The following is an 11,933-nucleotide window of genomic DNA, read 5'->3' as shown; positions in this document are numbered from 1 at the left end:
GCCTTAAGGGGAACCCACACAAAGACACCATCTTACATGTCTTGGTTTTAGCAATTGTTATTTTCCTGTAAATTAATGTCTGGAATATTTGAAGAGTTATTATTGTCAGTGTTGGGACTAAGCTGTTTAGTGCAAAAATCCTGGGTTCTAACAGAATCCAACGCTTTTCAGGTGCCTTAAGAAGAGTGGTTAGTTCCTCTCTTAATTTCTTTCATAGGACTCCCTAATTTCATATTGAAAAAGAGAAAATGTAAACTGATAACCACAAAAGAGCATGGAAGAGAGAAGTGGGCATATTCATTCCATGAATACATTAGTTTCTATAACTGCCTACTCAAGATTAACTAAAAAAAAAATAAGAAAAAAGACAGGAAAATTTGGGATGCTGGCTGTTAAACCAATTTTACAATGAAGTGTTCACTTTGTTCAAGCAAAGTGTAAAGTTTAGGGAACTCATCCTTCATTTTTAATATTCATGATGACTATCCATGGGTAAGCTGCAGTGGAAATGTGTGGAAAGAATGCACTGGCCTTGCTTCTTGGAAGGGGTCTTGCTACAAGGAACTACCTTGTAAAGTTAACTTGCTTTGACAAGTTCCAGATGTGATTCATCTGACCAGAATTATTGACGTACTGGAGCTGAGCATAAATCAAGGAGATGTGATTTCTTGCAATATAGAAGATGAGTATTTATATAATCAATTGTTTGTCTTATAGGATCTAAAACTAGAATATATATTTTTTTTATTTTAATCATTTTTGGTAAGACTGTTGTTATGCTTCATGTGTGTGTCACATGAAAGAAGGCACCAATCATTTTCATTTCTGGGCCTCTATTTTCCCTTCTCTTTTATATTTTGGTTGCCACCCTCTGCCACTTTCTTAGCTATGTGATGGCTTCAAGAGACAGTAGCTATACCTTCTTAAAGCCAATAACTCACTACCTTCAAGGATGACTAGTAGGCAAGGGACCCTCTTTAGGTCCCTCTAACATATTCTGAGATCAGAGTTACCCTTTCTGAGGAACTTGCAGGTTTCTATACAGGCGCCATAAAAATTCTCCAAGAAAGTTTATGATGTAGCTTATAATTTGCTCCAAATTTTAAGACACATGTGCTACTCAATCCTTTTCATGTGGATAGGGAGAAAGCCTGTATTAGAATGTATGAGTAACAACATAAGTGTGACTTAAACTGTTAAGAAGGATTAGAATCATTGCTCTTGAGAACACTGAAGTAATTTTACTGGCTTTACCATAACCCATTACCAGATATACAAATGCAAGAAGGAAAGGCTCAGTGGATCTTTGCCTTCGCTTCAAAGAGGCACTGAGTATTTGCTGCCTTCTCCCTCTTCATATCAAAATTAAATACCAGGGACTTCCCTGGTAGCGCAGTGGTTAAGAATCCGCCTGCCAGTGCAGGGGACACGGGTGGTTCGAGCCCTGGGTCTGGAAGATCCCACATGCGGCGGAGCAGCTAAGCCCATGCGCCACAACTACTGAGCCTGTGCTCTAGAGCCCGCAAGCCACAACTACTGAAGCTCACGTGCCTAGAGCGCATGCTCCACAAGAGAAGCCACTCAGTGAGAAGCCCGCGCACAGCAAACGAAGAGCAGCCCCCACTCGCTGCAACTAGAGAAAGCCCACGAGCAGCAATGAAGACCCAACTCAGCCAAAAATTAATTAACTAATTATTTTTTTAAAAAAATAATGTCACTTGGTTATCAAGAGTCTTAAAAAGAATATTAAAAAAAAATTAAAGACCAAAGTCATTGTCCATCCAGAGTCACACTGTTAAAGACTTCAGGATATGGATTTGTGCCATATTTCCTCCACTCTGCCTTCTGTATTTTTTTCACACAGAGAGGGTGAATTGGGGCTCTCCTATCAAGAAAAAGAAACTACCATTAGAAAGTACTAGTCTCAATTCTTAACTGTTGTAGTCAACAAATACTGGTGCATTTGTATCCTCTCTTTCTCTGTATTAAGTAGCTGATTTACTGTATGGTAAAAATTTCTTCTGCACTCCTTGATGGCATTTGTTTAATTCGTATGTTCATGCTAAAGTGCAAGCTGCTTTTGTGAGGCTCTAAAAGCTGACAAACTTTTTCCATAAAATATTTTAGACTTTGTGGGCCACATGTCTCTGTGGCACCTATTCAACTCTGCCATTGTAGGACAAAAACAGCCATAGACATTACATAAACAAATGAGCATGGCTGTGTCCCAATACAGCTTTATTTATGGCATTGAAATTTGGTTTTCATGTAATTTTCATGTGTCACAAGATAGTATTCTTTTAAAAAAAAGTGTTTTCAATAATTTAAAAATGTAAATTCATTTTAGCTTGCCGTGTGTACGAAAACAGGCAGCAAACTAGATTTGGCCCACAGATCACTGATGCTCCAATATCAAACTTATGAGAGTTACAGTTTATCATTGTGCTTAAAGCTTCAGAGTAAACCATGCCTGTGTCTCCATTTTAAATTCTATTTTAGTATTTTGGGGGAGGGGCAAGGATTTACAACCTTACTGTAAAATTCTTCTTTGGGATAAAATTTGGTATTTAAAACCTAAAATAGAGAAGACGGTTGTTCTAAATCTGAAAAATCACTAGGACTGAACCCCAACTAACGTTGCTGTATTAAACTATATCTTGATTAACTGTCTTAAAAATAATGAACATTCACCTCTTTAAGTATTTTAAATAAAAGCTGACTAATTATAATTTTCTTCTGTAATTTAAAAACATACAGGAGGGACTTCCCTGGTGGCACAGTGATTAAGAATCAACCTGCCAATGCAGGGGACACGGGTTCAAGCCCTGGTCCGGGAAGATACCGCATGCCACGGAGCAACTAAGCCCGGGCACCACAGCTACTGAGCCTGTGCTCTAGAACCCGCGTGCCACAACTACTGAACCCACGTGCTGCAACTACTGAAGCCTGCGTGCCTAAAGCCCATGCTCCACAACAAGAGAAGCCACTGCAAAGAGAAGCCCACGCACTGCAACAAAGAGCAGGCCCTGTTCACCACAACTAGAGAACGCCTGTGCACAGCAACGAAGACCCAAAGCAGCCAAAAAAAAAAAGCAAATGGCTGTGCCATTCAAAAAAAAAAAAACAGGAGTATTAAAAGTTTCATACAAAACTGATATATCATTTAAAAATTTTCCTCAAGCATATTTCTTTTCTAGCAAAAGGGCGCCAAGACAAAGGCCCTGAACTTGGAAATTCTAGTGATTTTTCAAAACCTTAAATCATCTTCTTTAAAGATAACAAGAAAATGGAAGTCAAACAATTGTGACTTCACTGTAGTGAATATTTTTCCCATTAATGGCTGAAGTGAAAATTGTCAGCTCATTTTGGAGTGGTATAAGATGCTAGCAAGATTTAGTCCCAGGAGATGAGGCTCAACACATCACAGTACTTGCTCCTTGACCTCCCTGTCCTGACAGTATTTTACATTATATTGGAGCCCAGTGAATGTAAAGAAAATCTCAACTTTCATAAGTTTGCATTTGAACTTTAAAAATATGAATTTGGTTCTATGAGTCTCTCTGAATTTTAGTGATAATAACAGGATTTATTCCAAAGTGTTTGAAATCTGTATGTTTTAGGGGGGAAAATAGGTTGTTTCCTTTGTATGCTTCAATCACCTTCAAGTATAGCATGTTTATTTCATCTTATGAATACTTTTTCTCCCTTGGTAGATCGCCAGTTATTTCTTACAGATCTTTCCATTCTTCATGTTTTCAATTTTGGAACTGAATTACAACTACCCACATGTACCACATAGATGGATAGATGAACAAGTATACAAAACAAAAAGATAGATAAATATTATACTAAATAGGTTGGATTCTTCCTCTTTTTTTTATTTTTTCCTAATCCTGAGAGATGTGTCTCTCTTCAAACTATGCTACAAAACAGTATCTTCTTTCCAATAATGGAGCATGCAATTACTTATACTGTATTTTCATACTGAATTACAAATTTAACTTAGCCTGAGGCACTTATTTGCTATCTATGTTAAACAAAACATTTTTGAAAATATAACTGAGGTATACTGGAAAAACTGGATATCCACATGCAAACAAGTGAAGTTGGACTTTTACCTAACACCATATACAAACATTAACTCAAAATGGATCAAAGACCTAAACATAAGAGCAAAAACTATATATCTCTTAGAAGGAAACAAAGGGCAATAGTTAGATTTGGAAATTTCTTGAATATGACACCAAAAGCACAGGCAACAGAAGAAAAAAAAATAGACAAATTGAATTTCATAAAAGTGAAAATCATTTGTGTATCAAAAGACATTATCAATGGAGTAAAAAGACAACCCACAGAACAGGAGAAAATATTGGCAAATCATATATGTGATAAGGGATTAATATCCAGAATATGTAGAGAACTCCTAAAATTCAACAAAAACAAAATGCAGTTCAAAAAGGGTGAAGAACTTGAATAGTCATTTCTTCAAATAGGATATACAAATGACCAAGGAGCACTTGAAAAGATGCTCAACATCACTAATCACTGGGGAAATGTAAATCAGAACTACAATGAAATACAACCTCACACCCATTAGTATGGCTCCTATCTAAAACAAAACAAAAAACCAGAAAATAAGAAGTGCTGGCAAGGGTGTGGAGAAATTAGATCCCTTTATGCACTGTTGATGGGACTGTAAAATGGTACAGCTGCTGTGGAAAACTGTACAGAAAACTCAAAAAATTAAAAATAGAATTACCATATGAGCCAGCAATTCCTCTTCTGGTATATACCCCAAAGAAATGAAAACAAGGTTTTGAAAAGATATTTGTACACCCAAGTTTATAGCAGCATTATTCATAATACCTAAAATGTGGAAGAAACTTGTGTCCACTGATCGATTAATGGATAATCAAAATGTGGTATATGTACACAGGGGAATATTATTAATCCACAAAAGGAAGGAAATTCTGACATATGCTACAACATGGATGAACCTTAAAGACATTCTGCTTAGTGAAATAACTCAGGCACAAAAAGACAAATACTGTATGATTCCTCTTTTAGGTGGTACATAGAGTAGTCAAATTCATAGAGATAGAAAGTAGAATGGTGGCTGCCAGGGGCTGAGGGAAGCAGGGAATGGGGAGTTATTGTTTCACGGATATAGAGTCTCTGCTTTGCAAGGTAAAAAAGAGTTCTGGAGATGGCTGGTGCTGATGTCACACAACAATATGAGTGGACTTAATACCACTGAACTGCATGCTTAAAAATGGTTAAGATGGGTAAGGTTATGTGTATTTTTGTTTAAAAAAATTTTTGTTTTAAATATAGCTGGGGTCTAATATAAACCAAGACCTTTGTAATCAAAGAGTCCTGTATTCAGATTCCAGTTCTGCCACTTACTGGCTGGTAGTCGTCAGCAATTTACTTAGTCTTTTCTAAAGCTCATTTTCCTAGGCCATAAAATAGTTTCAATAATTAAAGAATTAATGAGATAGCACATATAAAGATCTTACTACAGGGCCCGACTGAATGCCTGTGACAGTACCCATTCAATATATCCTTTTCTCTTCTTCTCATTATACCAATAATTCAAACATACATCAAACGGGATTGAAAGGGAATTCTTGGAAGTTTTCCCTTATTGCACTGCTATTGAACTTTCCTAATTTCCATTCAGGATGCCTGGATGAGAGGGAAGGCCCCTAGTTCGGTTGCTAGAATTTATGTCCCTCAATGTCACTACTGTGTTCTTTTACCTATAAATGTCCATTTCTCTCACTATTCCAATTTAAGACTAAGCTTAAACATTATCCACCTACCTCAACTGGAGCTCGGCCCTGAGAACAGGGGTGGGGTGGGAACCACTTATCCCAATTCTCTCTCAACTATCCACCAGGTTTTTAAAAACAAATAGGCCTATTTATTCGAGAGGCAGCAAGCCAAAAAGAAAGTAGTGCCAACAGCTGTCAGCCTCTTTTTGTGAGCCAGCACCTGTATACAGGGAATATCTGTTCTGTTTGTTTATATTCTCCCACCATGGACCCCAGAGCAGTGTAGTCTCTTGTTTTAGGTGTTTTCTCACAGGAGAGATGTGTCTGGAGGCAAGTGCCATGTTAGTGACCTTTCCTGGACTGTGACTTCAATTGCAACTGACACTCATCTTCAGGGGGAGGCAAGAAAAGGTAGAACCCAGTCTCAATCATCACCCAGACAAGCAGGATACACATAGGAAGTTCCTCCTGTGCCCAGGGTTCAGGCTGTCCCCTCTCTAGCCCCTACTCCGCACAGGGCCCCACTGCTCACTAATCCACCTCCCTCAAAAATGGTTACATCAGCAGAAGGGAGGTCTTCTTCACTGGCTAATTTGTTCCTACATCCACTCATTAGAATCACTGACCTGGTTATTGTTGCTTCAGCTGTTTTCTCCTGCAAAGGAGACCACATTTGGCAACACTAGAAATAACATTCTTGTGGTCACATCAGCAATGATGAGAACAGGGTTGTTACTTTTGCTTTCTTGTAACCTTTTTAGTTTATAAACAAACTAGATGTGTCTCTCCTTTCAACATCTCTCAAGGAGAAATAAGCACAAACAAAATAGAAAGACCTTGTATGCAGCATAAAGCATCATGTAGGAATAAACTCCTTTTGAAACTTTTCCATAAAGAGACCATTACAGATCATCTATTTCTAGTTTTCACTCTTGTTCGCTCTCTCTCTAAACACTTATTGAAAAGGGCACCTTGCTTATAGCTACTTCCTCCTACACTCTCTCCTAGGCGATCTTAATAAAACTTGTGTTTTTCTCTCTTTCTCCTGCAGTTAATATCCTTTACTAGCTCTCTACCGCCCTCATTTTGAGAATAGCACACAAGAAGCTTCATGATGAGGTTCCTGTTTACTCTCTAGCTTTTCTGCTACCAATCTTTCTCTATTTGTGCTGAAATAATACCAAGCAACTTATAGTTCCCTGAACAGTCCTCTTAGAAAGCCTAAGAGAATGCCTCTTCCTTCCCCCATCACTGGGGAATTTCTATCAAATTTTCAAAACCCAGCTTGGACATCAACGCCCCTGGAAAAAGTTTTCTCATTCAGAATTAATAACTCCTTCTTCTATGCACTTATTCCATTCTACTCATTCATTTATTTGACAAATTCAGTAACATTCGACAAATATTTACTGACCTATGTAACACATGTCAAGTACTGTGCTAGAGAATTTCATCACCATTATTGTCATCCTGGCTAACACTCACATAGAGTTCACACTGTGCCAGGCACTGTTCTAAATGATATACATGTACTAATTCATTGACCTGAGTAACAACTCTTTGAAGTAGATACTCTTACCATTGTGTAAATGAAGCAACTGAATCCCAGAGAAGTTAAGTAACTTACCCTTGCTCCCCCTGGCAGTCCAGCTTCAGAGTGCATGCATGTTCAAGACAAGCCTCATCCATATCGTAACAGAGATAACAAGGCGAATGAGGAAGATTGACATTAACAAGCAATTATAGCACAATGTGGTAAAAGAATGAGTACAAGATGCTGTGGAAGCGTGCATTTGAAGAACTAACCTATTCAGTTGGTGAGGCTTCCCTGAGAAAAAGGTGCTTAAAGCTGAGTTGGTGAAGGATGAGTATGGAAACTGTCCACTTCAACCCCTAGATAGACTTCAAACTACTTGAGGGAATAGTCCTCTTCTTAGTTATCTCCGTATGACAGGACCTATTCTACTGCTAGGCACACGAAATGTGAGGAGGTATTATTTACTGAATAAATACATAAATTAAAATGTTAGGTATCTTCTATGAGCTCCACCAGGAGCTTTATTTTTATTTTTTTAACATCTTTATTGGAGTATAATTGCTTTACAATGGTGTGTTAGTTTCTGCTTTATAACAAAGTGAATCAGCTATACATATACGTATATCCCCATAGCTCCTCCCTCTTGCGTCTCCCTCCCACCGTCCCTATCCCACCCCTCTAGGTGGTCACAAATCACCGAGCTGATCTCCCTGTGCTATGCGGCTGCTTCCCACTAGCTATCTATTTTACATTTGGTAGTGTATATGTGTCCATGCCACTCTCTCACTTCGTCCCAGCTTACCCTTCCCCCTCCCCGTGTCCTCAAGTCCATTCTCTACGTCTGCGTCTTTATTCCTGTCCTGTGCCTAGGTTCTACAGAACCTTTTTTTGTTTTTTTAGATTCCATATATATGTGTTAGCATACAGTATTTGTTTTTCTCTTTCTGACTTACTTCACTCTGTATGACAGACTCTAGGTCCATCCACCTCACTACAAATAACTCTCGTTTCTTTTTATGGCTGAGTAATATTCCATTGTATATATGTGCCACATCTTTATCCATTCATCTGTCGATGGACACTTAGGTTGCTTCCTACCAGGAGCTTTAAATATTTTACTTAATCTGTATATAACAATTCTGCAAAGCAGTTATTTTTCTCTTCTGAATTACTAATTGAGAAACTAAACTTCAGTTCATTAGTGGAACTTTGTGTATTTCAAAATTCCTTGCTGTTCTGCAGTTTCAGAATTGACTCATGGACAGCTCTTTGACTTTTAAATAATTTATAATTTTATTTTATTTTTATTTATTTATTTTTTGGCCATGCCACATGGCTTGCAGGATCTTAGTTCCTCAACCAGGGATTGAAACTGCACCCTCCACAGTGAAAGCACGCAAAATCCTAACCAGGGAATTCCCTATAATTTTATTTTTGAAATACACATTTTCCCCATGAAACTCTAAGTGTTTCGTCCTATGTATATTTTACCATGAAAATCTAGGATTTTATTTTATAACATGTGGGTTTATTTCATTTACCTGACTATTTCTTAGTCCAGTCTGCTGTAACAAAAATCATAGATTAGGTGGCTTAAACAACAAACATTTATTTCTCACAGCTCTGGAGGCTTGGAAAGTCCTAGATCAAGATTTAGACAGAATGAATATCTGGTGAGAACACGCTTCCTGGTTCATAGACAGGAACTATTTATGTCTATTACTATTGCTATGTCCCCACCTGGCAGAATAGGTGAGGTAGCTCTCTGGGGTCTCCTATATAAGAGCCCTAATCCCATTCATGAAGCTCCACCCTCATCATCTAATCACCTCCCAAAGGCCCCACATCCTCATACCAACACTTTGGGGATTAGGGTTCAGTATCAACGTGTGAAGTGGCTGGGGCGGGGGGAGCAGGGGGAGGCATAAACATTCAGTCTACAGCAATTGCCCTAAGAGACAATTTTTGTTCATATTCAAAAGTTATGTACCTTGAACGACCTTTATAAAAAACACAGGATTAGGGGTGCTAACCCTCTATGCAGTCCAAAATTTTTTACAGTCAGCCCTCTATACCCATGGTTCCTACATAATCATGATTCTACATCCATGGATTCAGCCACTTCAGACCCTATAGTACTGCAGTACATATTTATTGAAATAATCATCATATAAGTGAACCCACACAGTTCAAACCTGTGTTGTTCGAGGGTCACTTGTAATTGCTAAGTTGTCTATCTTTGAGGACTTTCTAAGAGAGTGCCTCAGCTTCTCAGCTTAATAGTGAAGATAAAATAAATAAGTGGGGAGAGGATAAGCCTTCTCATAACTTTTCCTTTTTATACACTAGGCGGTTCTTTCTTTTTCTTTTTTCCATTAGTAGGTACCTCCACGAAGAGAGAAGAGATGAACAGAATTATTTGAAAGTTGTGCTGGGAACTTATTCTGCGTTGACTGTACAACTAGCCAGGAACTCCACACTCTTCCCAGAGTGAGAGACTGTACTCAACTCAAATTAAGTCTCTACTTGGTGGGCACCTGGTTTTCCCCATATTAGCTGTCTATAATCACTTAGAATCTAAACACAGATCGCCTGGTGCCCAAGTACTTTGAACCCCACTAATAAGATTGTTCACCCCTGTTGCACATGGGAGTCGAATGGGGAGTTTTAAGAGAATCTGATGTTTGGATCCCACCCCCAGAAATTCTTATGTAACTGGTCTGGGCTTCGGCATTTTTAACAGCTTCTTAGGTGATTCTAATGTGTAGGCAAGGTTGAGAACCAGTGTTCTAGAACACTGGACTGTAGATTCTGATCCAGGAGGTATGGGGTGGGGATGAGGTTCTGTATTTCTTTCCTGTGCCTATGTGCTGAAATGGCTGCAAGCAGAAAGTACTAATGGAGCCCAGAGGAGGGGATACTACTTACTGCCTGGGGAGAAATTGGAATAGGCAAAATAACTGAGCCTGAGCATGGGAATCAGGATATTTTCAATCAGGATAATTTGGTCTTTTCACACCAAAACACAACTTTTCCTCCAGCAAATTTAACTACCCTGTGGAATGCTCTTATCTCTGAAATCCCAGTTTTCACCACTCTGTGAACCATCTACTACTTCCATTCTTCTAACTCAACCTTATATCTCCATTATAACCAATCCTTACATTATAGAGAGAGTTCCAATTCATTGTTCCCAGCACTTCTTATCTACCTATCTATTGATTCAACAGTCCATCAATCTATATATATATCATTATCTATCGCCTTCCTAAAATCTTTCCTCTTCGCCTCCCAGAGATTCCGTGGTGCATCATTACAATTACTTCCTTGTAAATATCCTTACTTGCCCCTCTCTGTGTGATGTCCATCCTTAGTTAAATCCAGCTATTCCTTTCCACATCTGCATTCTCTTGACTGAAGTTTACTTGAGAAATAAACATAACACTATGCTGTCTGGACTCACTTTAAATTTATGACACAAATAGAAAATGGGCATTCAACCCCGCTGGCAATGTCACAATCTTTCTACACTTCACCTCCTCACTCTCAGAAGATACCTCTGACCTTCTCACTCCTCCAACCTTTAATATCCCCTTCTTGCTGAAGACCTCATCTCATATTTTATTCAGAAAATTGATGTGATCAGGTAGGAGCTATCTTATTCTCCCACCCAAACACAAACCATTGCATCTGAATTAAATCTTCTGTCTTTCCCTCCTGTTAAAATGTTGGGAATCTGGGTTCTTTTCAAAGGTACATCCCCCCTCCTTATGCTTTGGATCCATTCCTTCATCCTCCTCTATAATTTCATTCCTGTAGGTATTCCCTTTTTATCTAGCATCAAATATTTCTTTCTGCATTACATCATTCCCACAAAAATACAAGCATTTATCTGCCAACACAACATCAACAACAAAAAACTTCCCTTGCTCTATTTGACCAACTATAGCCACCATCCTATTTCTCTGATCTTCCCCCTCCAAAAAAACAAAAAGAAAACAAAAAACAAACAAACCCAGAAACCAACCAACCAAAGAAACAAAACCTTAAGACTTGTCCTACTTGTACACCTTTTGTTCTTCATACACTTCAGTCTTTCTGTCTCACTATACCTCTGAAACTACTCTTGCCAGAGACTAATGATTGCCATGTTGCCAAATCCGTTGTCACTTCTGTCCTTGATACTTGACTTCCATGTAGCATTTACTATCGTTGACCACTCCTGTTCAATTGTAAAACATTCTCCTCTTGATTACTATGACATCACCTTCTTACCTCACAGGTTATTCCTTCTCATTCTCTTGCTGGTCCATCTTCCTCCTCTGCCCAACTTTGAAATGTTGGAGATTCCCCTAGCCCAGTTCTCTATCTACAGTCTTTGATTAGATAATCTCATCTAGTCCCAAAGTTTTAAGTTTCATGTATAAACTCATAACTACCAAATTTATGTCTCCAGCCCAGAATCCATTCCAGACCAGTATATTCATCTGTTTACTTGACATTATCACTTAGATATCTAACAGGCATCTTGGACTTGATTATTGTCAATGCCCTCCAGCAAAAGACCGGCTAGGAACACAACTGTAATTGAACGAGTTAGGTTTATTACTTGCTTCTGT

Source organism: Delphinapterus leucas, chromosome 1 (assembly GCF_059928025.1).
Source record: "Delphinapterus leucas isolate spDelLeu-1000000601 "Yukka" chromosome 1, BTC_Dleu_Yukka2, whole genome shotgun sequence".
In the NCBI taxonomy this organism is placed as follows: Eukaryota; Metazoa; Chordata; class Mammalia; order Artiodactyla; family Monodontidae; genus Delphinapterus; species Delphinapterus leucas.
This window is presented reverse-complemented; position numbering follows the sequence as displayed.